We start from the raw sequence: 21,884 nt of genomic DNA, 5'->3' as shown, positions 1-21,884 counted from the left end.
GCTTTACGGCTTAGAACCAGGTCTTCAACGACGTTTTGAACGTCATGGAGCATATGAGATGTTCCAGGAGTTGAAGTTAATATTTCAAGCAAATGCCCGGATTGAGAGATATGAAGTCTCCAATAAGTTCTACAGCTGCAAGATGGAAGAGAATAGTTCTATCAGTGAGCATATACTCAAAATGTCTGGGTATAATAATCACTTGATTCAACTGGGAGTTAATCTTCCGGATGATAGCGTCATTGACAGAATTCTTCAATCACTGCCACCAAGCTAGAAGAGCTTCGTGATGAACTATAACATGCAAGGGATGAATAAGACAATTCCCGAGCTCTTCGCAATGCTAAAGGCAGCGGAGGTAGAAATAAAAAAGGAGCATCAAGTGTTGATGGTCAATAAGACCACTAGTTTCAAGAAAAAGGGCAAAGGGAAGAAGAAGGGGAACTTCAAGAAGAACAACAAGCAAGTTGCTGTTCAGGAGAAGAAACCCAAATCTGGACCTAAGCCTGAGACTGGGTGCTTCTACTGCAAGCAGACTGGTCACTGGAAGCGGAACTGCCCCAAGTATTTGACGGATAAGAAGGATGGCAAGGTGAACAAAGGTATATGTGATATACATGTTATTGATGTGTACCTTACCAGAGCTCGCAGTAGCACCTGGGTATTTGATACTGGTTCTGTTGCTAATATTTGCAACTCGAAACAGGGACTACGGATTAAGCGAACACTGGCCAAGGACGAGGTGACGATGCGCGTGGGAAACGGTTCCAAAGTCGATGTGATCGCCGTCGGCACGCTACCTCTACATCTACCTTCGAGATTAGTATTAGACCTAAATAATTGTTATTTGGTGCCAGCGTTGAGCATGAACATTATATCTGGATCTTGTTTGATGCGAGACGGTTATTCATTTAAATCAGAGAATAATGGTTGTTCTATTTATATGAGTAATATCTTTTATGGTCATGCACCCTTGAAGAATGGTCTATTTTTAATGAATCTCGGTAGTAGTGACACACATATTCATAATGTCGAAGCCAAAAGATGCAAAGTTAATAATGATAGTGCAACTTATTTGTGGCACTGCCGTTTAGGTCATATCGGTGTAAAGCGCATGAAGAAACTCCATAATGATGGACTTTTGGAATCACTTGATTATGAATCACTTGGTACTTGCGAACCGTGTCTCATGGGCAAGATGACTAAAACACCGTTCTTCGGAACTATGGAGAGAGCAACTGTTTTGTTGGAAATCATACATACAGATGTATGTGGTCCGATGAATATTGAGGCTCGTGGCGGATATCGTTATTTTCTCACCTTCACAGATGATTTGAGCAGATATGGGTATATCTACTTAATGAAACATAAGTCTGAAACATTTGAAAAGTTCAAAGAATTTCAGAGCGAAGCTGAAAATCATCGTAACAAGAAAATAAAGTTTCTACGATCAGATCGTGGAGGAGAATATTTGGGGTTACGAGTTTGGCCTACATTTGAAACAATGCGGAATAGTTTCGCAACTCACGCCACCCGGAACACCACAGCGTAATGGTGTGTCCGAACGTCGTAATCGTACTTTACTAGATATGGTGCGATCTATGATGTCTCTTACTGATTTACCGCTATCGTTTTGGGGTTATGCTTTAGAGACGGCTGCATTCACTCTAAATAGGTCACCATCGAAATCCGTTGAGATGACGCCTTATGAACTATGGTTTGGCAAGAAACCAAAGTTGTCGTTTCTTAAAGTTTGGGGTTGTGATGCTTGTGTGAAGAAACTTCAACCTGATAAGCTCGAACCTAAATCGGAGAAATGTGTCTTCATAGGATACCCAAAGGAGACTGTTGGGTACACCTTCTATCACAGATCCGAAGGCAAGACATTCGTTGCTAAGAATGGATCCTTTCTAGAGAAGGAGTTTCTCTCGAAAGAAGTGAGTGGGAGGAAAGTAGAACTTGATGAGGTAACTGTACCTGCTCCCTTATTGGAAAGTAGATCATCACAGAAACCAGTTTCTGCGAAACCTACACCAATTAGTGAGGAAGTTAATGATAATGATCATGAAACTTCAGATCAAGTTATTACTGAACCTCGTAGGTCAACCAGATTAAGATCCGCACCAGAGTGGTACGGTAATCCTGTTCTGGAGGTTATGTTATTAGACCATGACGAACCTACAAACTATGAAGAAGCGATGGTGAGTCCAGATTCCGCAAAATGGCTTGAGGCCATGAAATCCGAGATGGGATCCATGTATGAGAACAAAGTATGGACTTTGGTTGACTTACCCGATGATCGGCAAGCCATTGAAAATAAATGGATCTTCAAGATGAAGACTGACGCTGACGGTAATGTTACTGTCTATAAAGCTCGACTTGTTGCGAAAGGTTTTCGACACGTTCAAGGGATTGACTACGATGAGACCTTCTCACCCGTAGCGATGCTCAAGTCTGTCCGAATCATGTTAGCAATTGCTGCATTTTATGATTATGAAATTTGGCAAATGGATGTCAAAACTGCATTCCTGAATGGATTTCTGGAAGAAGAGTTGTATAAGATGCAACCGGAAGGTTTTGTTGATCCAAAGGGAGCTAACAAAGTGTGCAAGCTCCAGCGATCCATTTATGGACTGGTGCAAGCCTCTCGGAGTTGGAATAAACGCTTTGATAGTGTGATCAAAGCATTTGGTTTTATACAGACTTTTGGAGAAGACTGTATTTACAAGAAAGTGAGTGGGAGCTCAGTAGCATTTCTGATATTATATGTGGATGACGTATTGCTAATTGGAAATGATATAGAATTTCTGGATAGCATAAAGGGATACTTGAATAAGAGTTTTTCAATGAAAGACCTCGGTGAAGCTGCATATATATTAGGCATCAAGATCTATAGAGATAGATCAAGACGCTTAATTGGACTTTCACAAAGCACATACCTTGACAAAGTTTTGAAGAAGTTCAAAATGGATCAAGCAAAGAAAGGGTTCTTGCCTGTACTACAAGGTGTGAGATTGAGTAAGACTCAACGCCCGACCACTGCAGAAGATAGAGAAAAGATGAAAGAGGTTCCCTATGCTTCAGCCATAGGCTCTATCATGTATGCAATGCTGTGTACCAGACCTGATGTGTGCCTTGCTATAAGTTTAGCAGGGAGGTACCAAAGTAATCCAGGAGTGGTTCACTGGACAGCGGTCAAGAACATCCTGAAATACCTGAAAAGGACTAAGGATATGTTTCTCGTTTATGGAGGTGACAAAGAGCTCATCGTAAATGGTTATGTTGATGCAAGCTTTGACACTGATCCGGACGATTCTAAATCGCAAACCGGATACGTGTTTACATTGAACGGTGGAGCTGTCAGTTGGTGTAGTTCTAAGCAAAGTGTCATGGCGGGATCTACGTGTGAAGCGGAGTACATAGCTGCTTCGGAAGCAGCAAATGAAGGAGTATGGATGAAGGAGTTCATATCCGATCTAGGTGTCATACCTAGTGCATCGGGACCAATGAAAATCTTTTGTGACAATACTGGTGCAATTGCCTTAGCAAAGGAATCCAGATTTCACAAGAGAACCAAGCACATCAAAAGACGCTTCAATTCCATCCGGGATTTAGTCCAGGTGGGAGACATAGAAATTTGCAAGATACATACGGATCTGAATGTTGCAGACCCGTTGACTTAGCCTCGTCCACGAGCAAAACATGATCAGCACCAAGACTCCATCGGTGTAATAATCATTACTGTGTAATCTAGATTATTGACTCTAGTGCAAGTGGGAGACTGAAGGAACTATGCCCTAGAGGCAATAATAAAGTTATTATTTATTTCCTTATATCATGATAAATGTTTATTATTCATGCTAGAATTGTATTAACCAGAAACATAATACATGTGTGAATACATAGACAAAGAGAGTGTCACTAGTATGCCTCTACTTGACTAGCTCGTTGATCAAAGATGGTTATGTTTCCTAGCCATAGACATGAGTTATCATTTGATTAATGGGATCACATCATTAGGAGAATGATGTGATTGACTTGACCCATTCCGTTAGCTTAGCACTCGATCGTTTAGTATGTTGCTATTGCTTTCTACATGACTTATACATGTTCCTATGACGATGAGATTATGCAACTCCCGTTTACCGGAGGAACACTTTGTGTGCTACCAAACGTCACAACGTAACTGGGTGATTATAAAGGTGCTCTACAGGTGTCTCCAAAGGTACTTGTTGGGTTGGCATATTTCGAGATTAGGATTTGTCACTCCGATTGTCGGAGAGGTATCTCTGGGCCCACTCAGTAATACACATCACTATAAGCCTTGCAAGCATTGTGACTAATGAGTTAGTTGCGGGATCATGTATTATAGAACGAGTAAAGATACTTGCCGGTAACGAGATTGAACTAGGTATCGAGATACCGACAATCGAATCTCGGGCAAGTAACATACCGATGACAAAGGGAACAACGTATGTTGTTATGCGGTCTGACCGATAAAGATCTTCATAGAATATGTGGGAACCAATATGAGCATCCAGGTTCCGCTATTGGTTATTGACCGGAGAGGTGTCTCGGTCATGTCTACATAGTTCTCGAACCCGTAGGGTCCGCACGCTTAACGTTACGATGACAGTTATATTATGAGTTTATATGTTTTGATGTACCGAAGGTTGTTCGGAGTCCCGGATGTGATCACGGACATGACGAGGAGTCTCGAAATGGTCGAGACATAAATATTGATATATTGGAAGCCTATGTTTGGACATCGGAAGTGTTCCGGGTGAAATCGGGATTTTTCCGGAGTACCGGGAGGTTACCGGAACCCCCCGGTAACTTATTGGGCTTTAGTGGGCCTAGGTGGAAGAGAGGAGAGGAGGCCAGGGCAGGGCCGCACGCCCCTCCCCCCCAGTCCGAATAGGACAAGGAGAGGGGGGCGGCGCCCCCCCTTTCCTTCCTCCCCTCCACCTCTTTCCCCTCTCTCTCCTAGTCCAACATGGAAAAGGGGGGAGTCCTACTCCCGGTAGGAGTAGGACTCCTCCTGGCGCGCCTCTCCCCTTGGCCGGCCAAACCCCCCTTGCTCCTTTATATACGGGGGCAGGGGGGCACCTCTAGACACACAATTGATCATTTATCTCTTAGCCGTGTGCGGTGTCCCCCTCCACCATATTACACCTCGATAATATCGTAGCAGTGCTTAGGCGAAGCCCTGCGTCGGTAGAACATCATCACTGTCACCACCATGTCGTGCTGACGAAACTCTCCCTCAACACTCGGCTGGATCGGAGTTCGAGGGACGTCATCGAGCTGAACCTGTGCTGAACTCGGAGGTGCCGTGCGTTCGGTACTTGATCGGTCGGATCGTGAAGACGTACGACTACATCAACCGCGTTGTGTTAACGCTTCCGCTTTCGGTCTACGAGGGTACGTGGACAACACTCTCCCCTCTCGTTGCTATGCATCACCATGATCTTGCGTGTGCGTAGAATTTTTTTGAAATTACTACGTTCCCCAACAGAAAGGCCTATAGTGCGTGAGCTTATCGCTCGGCATTACGGGACAAAGCGCATTCAATGTGCTACTTAGGTGTCCATTAGCTTTATCGGGGACGGGAACGAGGCCCGTCCCGTCCGTCGCCCCTCCGCCTTCCTTCGACACGCGTCCAGGCCAGCGATGCGTGCGACGCCACGTAGGCAGTCAGAGCTGAGGTGGCACGATGGTGGAGCCTTCACGAAGATCTGCATGCCACCACGCAGGTGCTTGCTGAGTTGGCCTGGAAGCCGCATGTTGCCACGCAGGTGCCTGCCCAGCTAGTTGGGCTGACAGCAGCATGTGAACGGCGGAGTCTTGGTCGACGCGGGCCTGGCTGTGGCCCTGCTGATGTCCTCAGCAAGGCCCTTGCCAGGGGTCCGGCAAGGGTCTTGCCGTGGCGTTGCAGTCGTCCCCGGCAAGGCGCTTGCCGGGGGTCTTGTGGATTCCCTCGGCTGGGATCCCACCGAGGGTCGCTGTCTTCTGGTCCTCATCTGATCTCACATGTTTATTATCTTGACGAAGATCTGCATGCCACTATGGGGGTGCCTCCCGAGCCCTGGTTCCAATGTAGTTGTCGACGGTGTTCGCAACCTTTGGGCTCAAGGGCGGCTCGCTCTGCTGGTGTCGGGCAAGTTGCCCCGGCAAGGCTCTCGCCGGGGCCGCGGAAGCCGCCCCGGCAAGGGTCTTGCCGGGGGGATCCACGCCGCCCCTTCGCTCTCCTGCGTTTCTGGTCTTGGCGTTGCCTCCAGTCGCCTTGTGCCTTCAGCTTCTCTCCAGCTTCCCTCCTTTGCCCTGCTAAGTGTGGCCGCGACGCATGGCTCTTACTGCCCGTGCACAAGTAAAGGGGTCAAAAGGAGAGCCCCTACTTTTGTACACCGACACTAGCGACCAATCCCTTTGCAGTAGAAGCACTTAGTTTCAGGCTTAGCTCCAGATTTTGGTTTCTTCCCGGGAGTAGCAACTTGCTTGCCATTCTTCTTGAAGTTCCCCTTCTTTCCTTCGCCCTTTTTCTTGAAACTAGTGCTCTTGTTAACCATCAACACTTGATGCTCCTTCTTGATTTCTACCTTCGCAACTTTGAGCATTGCGAAAAGCTCGGTGATGGTCTTGTCCATCCCTTGCATATTATAGTTCATCACAAAGCTCTTGTAGCTTGGTGGCAGTGATTGGAGAACTCTATCAATGACACAATCAACTGGAAGATTAACTCCCAGCTGAGTCAAATGATTGTAATACCGAAACATTTTGAGTATGTGTTCACTGACAGAACTGTTTTCCTCCATCTTGCAGCTGTTGAACTTGTTGGAGATTTCATATCTCTCAACTCGGGCATTTTCTTGAAATATTAACTTCAATTCCTGGAACATCTCATATGGCCCATGACGTTCAAAATGTCTTTGAAGTCCCGATTCTAAGTCGTAAAGCATGACACACTGAACTATCGAGTAATCATCATATCGAGATTGCCAGACGTTCATAACATTAGCATCTGCTCCTGCAGCAGGCCTTTCACCCAGCTGTGCATCAAGGACATAATTCCTCTGTGCACCAATGAGGATAATCCATAGCTTACGGACCCAGTCCGTGTAGTTGCTACCATCATCTTTCAACTTGGCTTTCTCTAGCAATGCATTAAAATTCAAGGGAACGGTAGCACGGGCCATTGATCTACAACATAGATATGCAAAAACTATCAGGACTAAGTTCATGATAAATTAAGTTCAATTAATCATATTACTTAAGAACTCCCACTTAGATAGACATCCCTAGAGTCATCTAAATGATCACATGATCCATATCAACTAAACCATGTCCGATCATCACGTGAGATGGAGTAGTTTTCAATGGTGAACATCTCTATGTTGATCATATCTACTATATGATTCACGTTCGACCTTTCGGTCTCAGTGTTCCAAGGCCATGTCTGTACATGCTAGGCTCGTCAAGTTTAACCTGAGTATTCCGCCCATGCAAAATTGTCTTGCACCCGTTGTATGTGAACATAGAGCTTACCACACCCGATCATCACGTGGTGTCTCGGCACAAGGAACTGTCGCAACGGTGCATACTCAGAGAGAACACTTATACCTTGAAATTTTAGTGAGGGATCATCTTATAATGCTATCGCCGTACTAAGCAAAATAAGATGCATAAAAGATAGACATCACATGCAATCATAATATGTGACATGATATGGCCATCATCATCTTGTGCCTTTGATCTCCATCTCCAAAGCACCGTCATGATCTCCATCATCACCGGCTTGACACCTTGATCTCCATCATAGCGTCGTAGTCGTCTCGCCAACTATTGCTACTACAACTATCGCTGACGCATAGTGATAAAGTAAAGCAATTACATGGCGATTGCATTTCATACAATAAAGCGACAACCATAAGGCTCCTGCCAGTTGCCGATAACTTTTACAAAACTTGATCATCTCATACAATAACGTATATCCCATCATGTCTTGACCATATCACCTCACAACATGCCCTGCAAAAACAAGTTAGACATCCTCTACTTTGTTGTTGCAAGTTTTACGTGGCTGCTACGGGCTTCTAGTAAGAACCATTCTTACCTACGCATCAAAACCACAATGATGTTTCGTCAAGTTTGCTGTTTTAACCTTCAACAAGGACCGGCCGTAGTCAAATTTGATTCAACTAAAGTTGGAGAAACAGACAGCCGCCAGCCACCTTTATGAAGTTGCATGTCTGTCGGTGGAACCTGTCTCATGAACGTGGTCATGTAAGTTTGGTCCGGGCCACTTCGTCCAACAATACCGCCGAATCAAAATAAGACGTTGGTGGTAAGCAGTATGACTATGATCGCCCACAACTCTTTGTGATCTACTCGTGCATATCATCTACGCATAGACCTGGCTCGGATGCCACTGTTGGCTAACGTAGCATGCAATTTCAAAAAAAATCCTACGATCACGCAAGATCTATCTAGGAGATGCATAACAACGAGAGGGGGAGAGTGTGTCCACGTACCCTCGTAGACCAAAAGAGGAAGCGTTAGTTTAACGCGGTTGATGTAGTCGAACGTCTTCGCGATCCAACCGATCAAGTACCAAACGTACGGCACCTCCGAGTTCAGCACACGCTCATCTAGATGACGTCCCTCGAACTCTTGATCCAGCAAAGTGTCGAGGGAGAGTTTCGTCAGCACGACGGCGTGGTGACGGTGATGGAGATGTGATCCGCGCAGGGCTTCGCCTAAGCACTATGACAATATGACCGGAGGTATAAACTGTGGAGGGGGCACCACACACGGCTAAGAGAACAATTGATGTGCTTTGGGGTGCCCCCTGCCCCCGTATATAAAGGAAGAGGGGAGGAGGCCGCCGGCCCTAGGGGGTGCTCCATGGGGGGAAACTGACTAGGACTCCCAGTCCAAGTCGCCCCCATCCTTCTCTTGGAGGTGGAAAGAGGGAAGGAGAGGGGGAAAGGAAAGGGGGCCGCTCCCCCTTCCCCTTGTCCAATTCGGATTGCCCATGGGGGGCACCCCTTATGGGCTGCCCTCTCTCTCCCCTATGACCCATAGTGGTCCATTACTTTCCCCGGGGGGTTCCGGTAACCCCTCGGTACTCCGATAAATATCTGAAACACTCCGAAACCATTCCGGTGTCCAAATACTATCGTCCAATATATCAATCTTTACCTCTCAACCAGTTCCAGACTCCTTGTCATGTCCATGATCTCATCCGGGACTCCGGACGATCTTCGGTCACCAAAAACACATAACTCATAATACAAATCGTCATCGAACGTTAAGCGTGCGGACCCTACGGGTACGAGAACTATGTAGAAATGACCGATACACATCTCCGATCAATAACCAACAGCGGAACCTGGATGCTCATATTGGTTCCTACATATTCTACGAATATCTTTATCGGTCAAACCGCAATGACAACATACGTCATTCCCTTTGTCATCGGTATGTTACCTGCCCGAGATTTGATCGTCGGTATCTCCATACCTAGTTCAATCTCGTTACCGGCCAGTCTCTTTACTCGTTCCGTAATGCATCATACCGCAACTAACTCATTTGTTACATTGCTTGCAAGGCTTATCATGATGAGCATTACCGAGAGGGCCCAGAGATACCTCTCCGATACTCTGAGTGACAAATCCTAATCTCAATATATGCCAACCCAACAAGCATCTTCGGAGACACCTGTAGAGCATCTTTATAATAACCCAGTTACGTTGTGACGTTTGATAGCACATAAGGTGTTCCTCCGGTATTCGGGAGTCGCATAATCTCATAGTCAAAGGAATATGTATAAGTCATGAAGAAAGCAATAGCAATAAAACTTAACGATCATTATGCTAAGCTAACGGATGGGTCTTGTCCATCACATCATTCTCCTAATGATGTGATCCCGTTCATCAAATGACAACACATGTCTATGGTCAAGAAACTTAACCATCTTTGATTAACGAACTAGTCAAGTAGAGGCATACTAGGGACACTTTGTTTTGTCTATGTATTCACACATGTATCAAGTTTCCGGTTAATACAATTCTAGCATATTAATAACAACTTTATTATTGCCTCTAGGGCATATTTCCTTCACAACCAGCCTCCACGGGGTCCTGTTCAACCAACCCCTCCACATATGGGGTCCCTCAACCGGCCACTGTTCATCCACCCCCACGCCTCCTCGACCGGGGTCCTGGTCATCCAGCGGCAACGGCCTCTACTACCACGGGATCCTATTCATCCAACCCCCACCGGGAACTGTCATCAAGAGGCAGATTCGATTGGCTTCAGTTAGCAGCAGTAGCGAAGGAATCACTCGGGTTCAATTAACAGCAAAGGATCGATCGCGTACAGTAATGCAGCTAGTGCAATCGCTCGGCTTCAGTTAGAGCCCAACGCGTCGCTCGGGTTCAGTTAGAGAGCAACGCCTCGCACACACGTGCGTACGTGTACGAGAGAAACGCGCAAACCTCCTTGCATCGCTCGGCCCCGACCACCCACCCTTACAGGGAACTCCCCGATATTTTCCTCGCCCTCGCATCTACGACGATTTTGTCCGTCATGGACGGCCCAAAGAATGCCATGCAGGTGCGTCTCCGGCCCTCCCAGGATGAAAAGCCCATTTTCTGTCATGATTTTTTGTTATAGAAGTAGGAGCCCACCACATCTATGATGATACCGGGTTTTGTCACAACTATCATCATAGAAGTGTTATAAGCATGACAGAAAGAAAATTCGTTCGGCCCAAAATGTCACTGATGTGTCTTTGTTTTAGTGCTAGTATCCACTATGTTCTGAGATTGATGTTGATATGATTTTGCCATGCTTAATGCTTGTCACTTTGGGCCCAGACGCCATGATTTCAGATCTAAATTGTTTATGTTATCACCATTATATCTACGTTCTAGATCCGTAAACCCCGGAGTGATAGTAGTCGGGATACTTTTCGATGATTATCGTAGTTTGAGGAGTTCATGTATTCACTATGTGTTAATGCATTGTTCCGGTTCTCTATTAAAAGGAGGCCTTAATATATCTTAGTTTCCATATGGACCCCGCTGCCACGGGAGGGTAGGACAAAAGATGCCCTGCAAGTTCTTTCCATAAGCACGTATGACTATTTACGGAATACATGCCTACATTATATTTATGAACTGGAGCTAGTGCCGTATCTCCCTAGGTTATGGCTGTTATATGATGAATATCATCCAATGAATTCACCGATCCAATGCCTACGAATCTCTCTTATATTGTTCTTGCTAAGTTACCAGTGCTGCTGTTACTGTTACACTTAGTACAAAATCATTGCTATCACTGTAACTGTCGGGGATATACCCCGCGGTATGACCCGGCCGGAGTTATAACCCGGCTGGTACTTGGTAAACCGGCAGGAGTTAAATCAGATGATAACCCGGCAGGAGTTAAGTCAGATGATAACCCGGCAGGAGTTAAGTCAGATCATAACTCAGCAGACAATCATATACCGGCAGACCATCATAAACCGGCAGACCATCATAAACCGGCAGACCATCATAAACCGGCACCAGTCATAACCCGACAGACAGTGATAACTGGGTTGCCAGGGGTTATGAAGCCCGAGACGTTATGAAGCCCGAGACGTTATGAAGCCCAAGATGTTAAGAAGCCCATGAAGAGAAGTCAGAATAGTTAAGTCTTAAGTCCGAGTTGGACTCTACATGTAACCCGCCCCTTCAACTTATATAAGGAGGGGCAGGGCTCCCCAAAGAGGGACAAGCAAGAAGAAACAATCTTAGGGATAGACATAACTAGGAGAGCCGGTTTACGGCGACTCCCTCATGATGATAATGAGACCTAGCCACAAACAGCATGTAGGGTTGTTACCGGATGATGTTTCCCGGGGCCCGAAGCTGTCTAAATCCTTGTCTTGTGTTGTGTCTCTTGATTCCGCTCAACCCCTCTCAAGCTACCACATAGATGCGTTGGCCTCACGACTAAGTCCTCACACTAGGACATCTGCCGTGACAATTCCACGACAGTTGGCGCCCATCGTGGGGCCTGCGCACGATGGTGTTGAGTTCTTGGAGGGATCTCTTCTAGGGGTCGAGAAATTTGCAATTTTCTGGAGGAGAAAATTCCCGTTTGAAGGGATCTGCGTCAGCTTCAAATTCATCAATCTAAATTTGCAATCTTTGAGATTCGAGGTCAAGAGGAAATTAGGGTTACGCGTGATAAACGTGACCCGGCGATCCGTCGAATCTGGAGACGAATCAATATCGGTAATAGTGAGCCGTCACGAGAGCTGGGACAAACTCCTATTTGGGCGAGTCACCAGTATCTTGAAGCACCAGAAGTGTCAAAAAAGGAATGTTTAAGTGGGTGTTTTTTGAATAGAAGACCACCATGATCCGGACGTGGATTGTCCAAAAACTACTACAGCATGGAGGTCAATATTCGCCTATGCTATTGCGGGAAACAGACAAGAATCTTGCTGCAGCCGCCGAAAGTTGCTATAAACCGCCAAAAGCCGCCCTGCCGGATCACGACACGGTCTCGTGTTTTATATTATTCAAGTCAATACTACAATCGGATCAGTCCAACCCGGAGTCAACAGCCGTAACCCGGTCTCCTCTGAAGCTATGGCCGCCGCTTCATTGGCAAACTCCCGTTTTTCCTTTGAGCGGTTAACTTCACAACTTCTCCATGGCCACTATCAACGCTTCTACGACCTACCACGCATTGAACCGCTGGGCTCCGTCGCCGCAAGCTCAGATTCACTTGCAGACTTGCTAAACCGCCCTGCCGGCTTAACGCCTCGGCCACGACCGCCCGATTCTGATTCGTCCTCGCCCGCCTCTGCTGAGCCGTTCCGGTCTCCCATCACCTCCAAACCGCCGTTGCCGGCGCGCCTGTGGTGCCTCTCCGAGCCGCCGGCCTCCGCCTCATCACTCTGTCACAAAGCTGCCGCCGCCGCCGGAGCTCGCCCCCGTGGCCCTGTATCGCCGATCCACAAGCTGCCCACCACTGTGAGTGGTTGTCTATCTGAGCCGTCACTGCCGGACACAACCCGCACCTGAGACTCCTCTCGCATCGATCGAGGCCCGTCGCCATGGCTCCTCGTCATCGCCTCTGAGCTATGTGTCGTGTCCGTCTCATCCGATTCGCCTGCAGGCCGCCGGCGTGCCCGCCGTTTCACAGCTGGGGCCGCCCGTGTGCTCTTTCCATAGCCCGTGCGCCGGCTTGCATTGCGCCTCGATTTTCACCATTGACACACCCCGGCCGTGAGTCGCTGTCGACGCACTATCAGAGAGCCGCCCCGCGGCCGCCGTTAAACCGCCGCACCGCGAGCAGCAAACCGCGAGCCTCCATCTACAAACCGCCAGTCCAAGACCGCTGCGCCGAGCAGCTGCTGCACCTCTAGTGCTCTAAACTGCTTGTGCCGTGCCCTGAGTTGACCTCGTCCATGCCGCTGGGCCGCCGTTCAGAGCTGGCCATGCGTCACCACTGAGCTGCCGTTTCCATAGTCTCACCGCCGACTCGTTACCATTATGGCCTTACCGCGGATTCGTTTCACCCAGGTTCGCCACACTTCGAGCATGGCCTCGCTCGCATCAAGATGCTCTGCGGTCGGCCTTTGCCCGCCCCTCGACGGCTTCCCACGGCTGGACCCTGACTTCATTGACCTTGCCATGGCCACGTCTTGGGTCGTCTTGCTAGCCTCGCTGTTTATCCGTCTGGAAGGTGCCTTGCTACAGCTAACTTTGGCAAAACCTGGAGGTTGTAAGACCTTGATACTGGAACTAAACTTTTTCTCTAAGAGGGATAGCAGAAGTGCATACACAATGGATTTGAGGATCAGACAAATGTTAAGGATCCGGTTCTACAAGAGGCAGCACACGGGATAATTAGACGGAGATGGAGTAAGCCATTGAGTCCACCATCACTGAGAGCAAGTTGTGCTAGTCTGTTTATTGGCTACCAGAGAAACAAGACTACAGGTCTATGATTGACTCGTCGTCACAAGCACTTGCCTCCGCCATGACCAAACTCAAACTGCCGCACTGCACGGCCATCTTCACCCCGTTTGGAGTCCGCCTCGCCGAGCTATTCAACTGCCGTGGCCTGGCCTCGCTCCGCCTCCGGCTCGGATCCACCATCCGCTCCGAGCAGCCATCGAGTCTCGCCGCTCCTGAACCGCCTCCGCGGAGTCGCATTCCGTACGAGTCGCCGGTGTCCGGCCGCCGCGCTCGCTCCGGTCTTGAACCGCCCAGGTCTGTGGTGAATCGCCGTCGTCGTGCCTCGCTCCGGTCTTGGACCGCCCGCGTCTGTGGTGAGTCGCCGCCCTCACCTCTCCTTGACATGTTTCTGTTGTGGACCGTTGGCTTGCGAGTTGACTTTGCCGCTGCCACGAACTGGCCCTGCCGTACCGCTGGCTTTCCACTAAAACCGCCTCGGCCTCATTCTGCGTTGTCGGGCCCCCGCAGCAGTCGCCGCCTCCACTGCTCCTGCCGCCTCCGCTCATCGCAAGCCAGCTCTACTCTCGCCGGTTCACCTCTGCCGTCAGCCGCGTCTACCGTCGGGTCGCGCCTCGCTGTTGAGCCGCCTGCGTCAACTGCCACGGGTCACCTAGGGGTTGCCTGCGCTGTTTTCGCGGCTTTGCCAAAGTTGACGCGGCTGTCATCGCATCTGTAGCATCGTGCCGCTTTATCCGCAGACGCGCTAATCTATCGTCACCTCTCGTGGCCTCTGCCGACGTCACAGTAAGCTGCACCTACCTCGCGCACTCCTCCGACGTGGTCTCAGACACTACCCCGAGTCAACGCCGCCGCTCTAAGCCAGCCGCGACTTCACCTCATTGCACGAGCTCGCCGCGCGCTGAACCGCTGTGCCTGTTTCTGAGGTTTGCCTCCGGGTCATCCAAGGCCGTTTGCCATCCGCAAACATCAGGTGATATCCATCTAAAATTTGTTTTATTAATACATATTATTTCTATCAAAAGACAAATTACTTTGATTTGTATATTTTTATATACAGGACCATTATTCATTACAAATGTGGTTTATACCATGGATATGGAGCACGGGTTGATAATATCCCGCCTGGTGATAATCCGGGACATATCACATGATGAATGGACGCACACAAGCTGCTGCCCTTGCGGTCCGGTCCACATCGGCTTGCTGGGATCATGTCTGCTTGTTGTCAATGGACGTGCGAAAATCGCAGCCCCCGAGGCCTGGTCTACATCAACACACCGGGCCGCACCTGTCTGCATGAGCTACTTCTTGAGTATGAGCAAGTCACTGCTTGGGTAGCCCGGTTTTCTTCCAACAAATTGGAGGCAAATTATCATCAACCGCCGTCTGCGCTGGATGGCTCAATGGATATATGCACAAGTCGCCGCCACTACAGTTTGGTTAAACTTCAAACAGCCAGTTGAAAGGAACCATTGGCCGAGTTGCTGACATGGCTCAGAGAATTTTGCCAGTTTAAGCAAGTTCAAGAACCCCAGGACGATGGAGGGAAAGATAACCCAGTTCCGGAGCCTACTGTTATATTAATGAAAATTTAAAGGCCGTCAGAAATATTCCGGCTCACAATGATGCTTCCGGTTTAAAATCCGGTTCAAGGGAAATCCCGTCTCCCACACAGCGCTAAAGCCCTTAGTATCTGGTTCAAATCCGGTTTAAGAGGAAACTATCTCTTGCAAAGCTCTGACGCTCTCAATATCCGGTTCAAAATCCCGGTTCAAGAAGAATTTATCTCTTGCAAAAAGTTAAAAGTTGCCGAAGAGGACCTGTTGCCATGATGCGCGGTTCAAACATGGGTATCCTGCCTTATTGGCTTATCATATTATTGATCACTTGGGGGCTTGGTCGTATTCGAACCATAGCTACACCTCTTGATCGGCGCAAGGCCACCAGGAAAATCACTTGGGGGCTTGGTCGTATTCGAACCATAGCTACACCTCTTGATCGGCTCAAGGCCAAAAGAAAATTACTTAGGGGCCAAAGAGAGTGTTGCAAAAGCACAACTCAAACATAGGCACCCACTGAGCACAGCTCAAAATATTGCTTGGGAATTCTTTGCTATCACAATGAACAAAGAATCTACACTTGTAATAGGGTATCAAGCCACGGCTTGGAAGCCTGGTGTATACACCTAAAACCCTGGGTTAGCCTGCCTTTTTTAAGTAAGTCAGTCTGTCCACGTAAACCTGGTATGACCCGCCGAACTTTGACAAGTCGATCTCATAAGTCCCTGAACTAGTCAATGTTAAAACAATGATTGGTTAAAGATTTAAGTCCATCTTAAAAGGCTTTGTAAAATGGTTTAACTCAGCGGCCTGGCAGCCCATGAAAAGCCTAGAATTTGGGGCCTGGCAGCCCGTGAAAAGCCTTGACTACAAGTTTTCATATGCTTTTATTTGTCAAATTTTCTTTTTTGATGAGGTTTACAACACTTTTATGATAAACCGGCGTTTATTGACTCGGTTTGGCATTCGACTACAAGTTGTCAGTACATGGTCAGTTATAATCCGGCGTTTATTAACCCGGTCAGGCTTTGGACGTTAAGTCGCCAGTATATATTGGGATTGCGGCATTGGAATCATGCGCTTATAAATCATTGGATTATATTATTCAAATCTTTAATAGCCAATATGGCTGGATTATTATTATGGTTATCAATAACCAATATTATGTTTGAGGTTTTCAAAGTCGCTTTTAGCGCAATGGCTATTATTTCTTCAATGGATATGGTTTATTCTACAATGAAAGGAATAGTCCCGAGTCACTACAGGCTTACGACCCGACACTTGGGGGCTACATTATTCAAGTTGAGATTATATCAAATATGCAAGTCTCATGTCGCTGCAGGCATGCACCATGACACTTGGGGGCTAATGCAAAGTCATTTTTGCTCACCTCATCAAAGACCCGACTCATCACATCATAATGAGCCGGCCCTTGGGGGCTACCAATTGCTCCTGTCAAAATTCGAGGTACACAAGTTTTAATCCATTATATTGAGAGATTCATTCCTCAGTTGGTAAAGCACAAAGCTCTTAACCTTGTGGATGTGGGTTCAAGCCCCGTGATGAGAGTTACATCATATGATGTTATTTTCAATGAAGTATACATAAAGTCCCAGTTCAGTATTATCTTACTAAACCGGCCCTTGGGGGCTACACATTGCTGTTAAAGTCTACATGATCATATTTTCAAAGTCCCTGCTCATTATTTGCATAATGACCCGGCCCTTGGGGGCTACACTGGTTGAAGTTTTTATGAGCATCAGGAAATTACAAGTCCCATGTTGCTGCAAGCATGAAAACCCGGCACTTGGGGGCTACATATATGGAATACTCAGTTTATGACCAGTGATGAACAAACTGGATTTCTTCAAGATTGTAACATTTATATTGAAGCAAGTCTTAAGCAGTTACTACGCTCCCTTCTTAAGACTTGGGGACTACAAGTGATATGCATACAAAGGAGGTATATTTTCAAGCTTGATGTTAACTACAATTATGACCCGATGCCATCAATACTTATAAACCGGTAATTTTTACAATGATAAACCGGCAAGTTCTACATTCTTAAACCGGCTGAAGATTAGATGAGTATTTCAAAGACCAATATTTTTGTTAAGCAGACAAAGAAGTTATTCTTCACAATATTTCTCTGTGACAAACTAATGTCAGCAAATTGATTATGAAGCTGGCCTATTGACCCAGATTTTCTAGAAGAAGGAAATGACAAGGATTTAAGGATGATCAGGAACAGTTTAACATGGATAAATCCAAATTAAATTGGGGGCTAATGTCGGGGATATACCCCGCGGTATGACCCGGCCGGAGTTATAACCCGGCTGGTACTTGGTAAACCGGCAGGAGTTAAGTCAGATGATAACCCGACAGGAGTTTCAGATGATAACTCGGCAGACAATCATAAACCGGCAGACCATCATAAACCGGCACCAGTCATAACCCGGCAGACAGTGATAACTGGGTTGCCAGGGGTTATGAAGCCCGAGACGTTATGAAGCCCGAGACGTTATGAAGCCCAGGATGTTAAGAAGCCCATGAAGAGAAGTCAGAATAGTTAAGTCTTAAGTCCGAGTTGGACTCTACATGTAACCCGCCCCTTCAACTTATATAAGGAGGGGCAGGGCTCCCCAAAGAGGGACAAGCAAGAAGAAACAATCTTAGGGCTAGACATAACTAGGAGAGCCAGTTTACGGTGACTCCCTCATGATGATAATGAGACCTAGCCACAAACAACATGTAGGGTTGTTACTGGATGATGTTTCCCGGGGCTCGAAGCTGTCTAAATCCTTGTCTTGTGTTGTGTCCCTCGATTTCGCTCAACCCCTCTCAAGCTACCACATAGATGCGTTGGCCTCACGACTAAGTCCTCACACTAGGACATCTGCCGTGACAATTTCACGACAGTAACTGTTACTATTGATGTTGCTACTACTATCAAAATTGTCATACTACTTTGCTACTGATCACTTTGCTACAGATAATTAATCCCCAGGTGTGGTTGAATTGACAAATCAGCTGCTAATACTTGCAAATATTCTTTGGCTCCCCTTGTGTCGAATCAATAAATTTGGGTTGAATACTCTAGCCTCGAAAACTGTTGCGATGCCCTATACTTGTGGGTTATCAAGACCTTTTTCTAGCGCCGTTGCCGGGGAGCATAGCTATATTTGTTCAATCACTTGGGATTATTATAAAATTATCACTATAAAGAATCTGAAGGATACTAAAACCAAGATCGTTGCCTCTAGGACAAGGGGAGGTAAGGAACTGCCATCACACTCTGCACTTGATTCACCTTCTGTTTTGAGTAGACTTGCAACACCACCACATGTTATTAATCCTAATATGTCGCAAGTCATTGATGATGATACTTCTGCTATGAATGATAGTCATGATGATGCTAATACCTTGCTTGATGATAATGTGCCACTAGGTCAATTTCTTGATGAACAACCTACTAGAACTAAAGCTTTCGAGAATGTTGAACCTGATGAAATTATTGAAACTGATGAAGTACTTGAACTGAAAATCTTGAAACACCTATTAGATCTAGTCCTCCTAGATATGAATTGCCTAAGATACCAGAAGGTTATGTTATGGATGAGGAGACAACTAGAGACTTTCTTGCTTGCAATGATAGGGATGATTTTAAGAAATTATTATGCAAACTGAAAGAAAAATCTTTGAATGCTAGAATTAAATGTGATCCTAAGTTTTCTACTTCACCTATCTTTGATTATGATAAGGATTATGAATTCTCTGTTGACCCAGAGTTAATTACTTTGGTTAAATCTGATGTTTTCCATGGTTATGAAACTGAAACTATTGTGGCACACCTTACTAAGTTGAATGACATAGCCACCCTTTTTGCTCATGATGAGAAAATTCGCTATTATTATATCCTCAAGTTATTTCCATTGTCATTAAAGGGTGATGCCAAGACTTGGTATAATACTCTTGCTCCTGGTTGTGTGCATAGTCCCCAGGATATGGTTTACTACTTCTCTGAAAAATATTTTCCTGCTCATAAGAAACAAGCTACCTTACAGGAAATATTTAACTTTGTGCAAATTGAAGAAGAGAGTCTCCCACAAGCTTGGGGAGGCTTCTCCAATTGCTTAATGCCTTGCCTGATCATCCTCTTAAGAAATATGAAATACTTGATATCTTCTATAATGGACTAACCGATGCTTCTAGGGATTTCCTAGATAGTTGTGCTGGTTGTGTTTTCAGGGAACGAACTGTTGAACAAGCTGAGGAACTATTGAATAACATATTAAAAAATTATGATGATTGGAATCTTCCCGAACCACCGCATAAACCCACTCCGAAGAAGAGGGGCATCTTATATCTCACTCCCGAAGATATGCAAGAAGCAAAGAAATCTATGAAGTAAAAAAGGTATTAAAACTGAGGATGTCAAAAATTTACCTCCTATTAAAGAAATACATGGGCTTGAAACACCGCCACCACCTAAGGTGGTTGAGGAAATTATTTAATGAAATTCAATGACAATGACAATCCTTATAATATGCATCCTAGTCTATGCCTTTATGAGTTTGATAATTACATTAGAAAACTAGATCACTTCAATGCAAATGTTATGAAACAATTGAAATACAACTCTGATATGATTGCTCGCTTGAGTGACTTGTTATTTATAATTACCAATGATGTTAGAGGTGTAGGAAAACATGCTTCTATGGTTCAAACTCAACTAGAACAAGTTGCTAAATCTCAAAGAGAATTGCTTGATGAAATGAACAATAATATAGAGGGAGAATTGGTTTTATACCATTAGTTGTGCCTCCCTCGTCCGGATTGCCCCTAGTTTCTGAAAACACATGGTCTTGCCCAACCCACTTTGGCGTCTTGTGCTTTTGCCCTTTGACCATTTGGCCGTCACTTTGAAAACTTCATAACTAATTCATACTAAATCAGAAAAATGCAAATAAGATACTAAAATGTTCGGAAAAAGATCACCTATATGTCATGGTCACTTACATGAATGAAGAAGTGTTGGTAAGTGCCCATATGAGTTTTAGCTCTTATCATACTGTCACGACCGGTTTTTCAATAATATAATTATTGAGAGACCAATCCCTTTTACGGACCAGTAAGGAAGAATTCCTTCTCACTGGTAGACAATATCATGGTCACAGAAGAAAAATACCAGGAGTACTGAATATAATACAAAGTTGAGCGGAAACTGCCCAACAATTTATTACATGCACGCCGATAAAACAAGACGGCGGATAGGGTGGCATAACTACTAACTCACGATAATAACGGTGGTGGAAATATCACCGCGAAGCAAGTGATATGACTCCTGAAGACTACAGCTCTTCGAGCGTCGGAGTGAGGCTCGAGGAGACTTATAACGGGTGGCGGAAGCGTATATAATACAAGTGACCAATATCCGGGATCGCGCAGGACTGACTGGGACTCCTCTAGGCGTCGGACGCGCTATCAAACTCTTCATCCAAGAGATCGCCTTCGTCAACATCTGGCCAAATCAACAAGCCAGGTGAGTACTATGAAAGTACTCGCAAGACAGTTCGGACATAAGATATAACAAATGTAAACATGAAGCATATGAACAAGTTAACCAGTGCGTTCAGACATAGAGATAATAAATACTGGGTGCCAAGCGAGGGTCTGAATGACTCCTCGAGCGGAAACTGCAGACTAGTAGTACTGGTGCCAAACGACGGTCTGAATGACTCCTCGAGAGGAAAATGCAAGAATAATAATGCTGGTGCCAAGCGAGTGTCTGAATGACTCCTCGAGAGGAAACTGCAGAATCATAATACTGGTGCCAAACGAGTGTCTGAATGACTCGTCAAGAGGAAACTGCAGAATAATAATACTGGTGCCAAACGAGTGTCTGAATGACTCCTCGAGAGGAAATTGCAAGAATAATAACAATGCCACAGTCGGACGTCTGAGCGACATCACATAAAGGGCTTATATCAGAAAATAAAAGACGAACATGCCACAGTCGGACGTCTGAGCGACATCACATAAAGGGCTTATATTGTAGCTCAAAAATTCATTAGCTCGAGAGTATAAATTATCACAAGTACGAGACAAATATAAGGTTAGTCCATCCACAGAAATAATAATTGAACTGGGTTTACCACTTGAGTTTGTTCACCGGGGGACAAGTTTTCCACGCGGATAGATAGGGATATACTGACTTCACTACTTGATCATGGATACGATGACTTGGGGGAATTTGACTCTGCAGAGTTTGTACTTAACCACAGCCAACGGATTTCAGTAGTCACGGGGACTAGTTCCGTTTACGGTGTTTTGGAAGAAA

This window comes from Aegilops tauschii, chromosome 2 (genome assembly GCF_002575655.3).
Source record: "Aegilops tauschii subsp. strangulata cultivar AL8/78 chromosome 2, Aet v6.0, whole genome shotgun sequence".
Taxonomy (NCBI): domain Eukaryota; kingdom Viridiplantae; phylum Streptophyta; class Magnoliopsida; order Poales; family Poaceae; genus Aegilops; species Aegilops tauschii.
Note: the sequence above shows the minus strand (reverse complement) of the source record.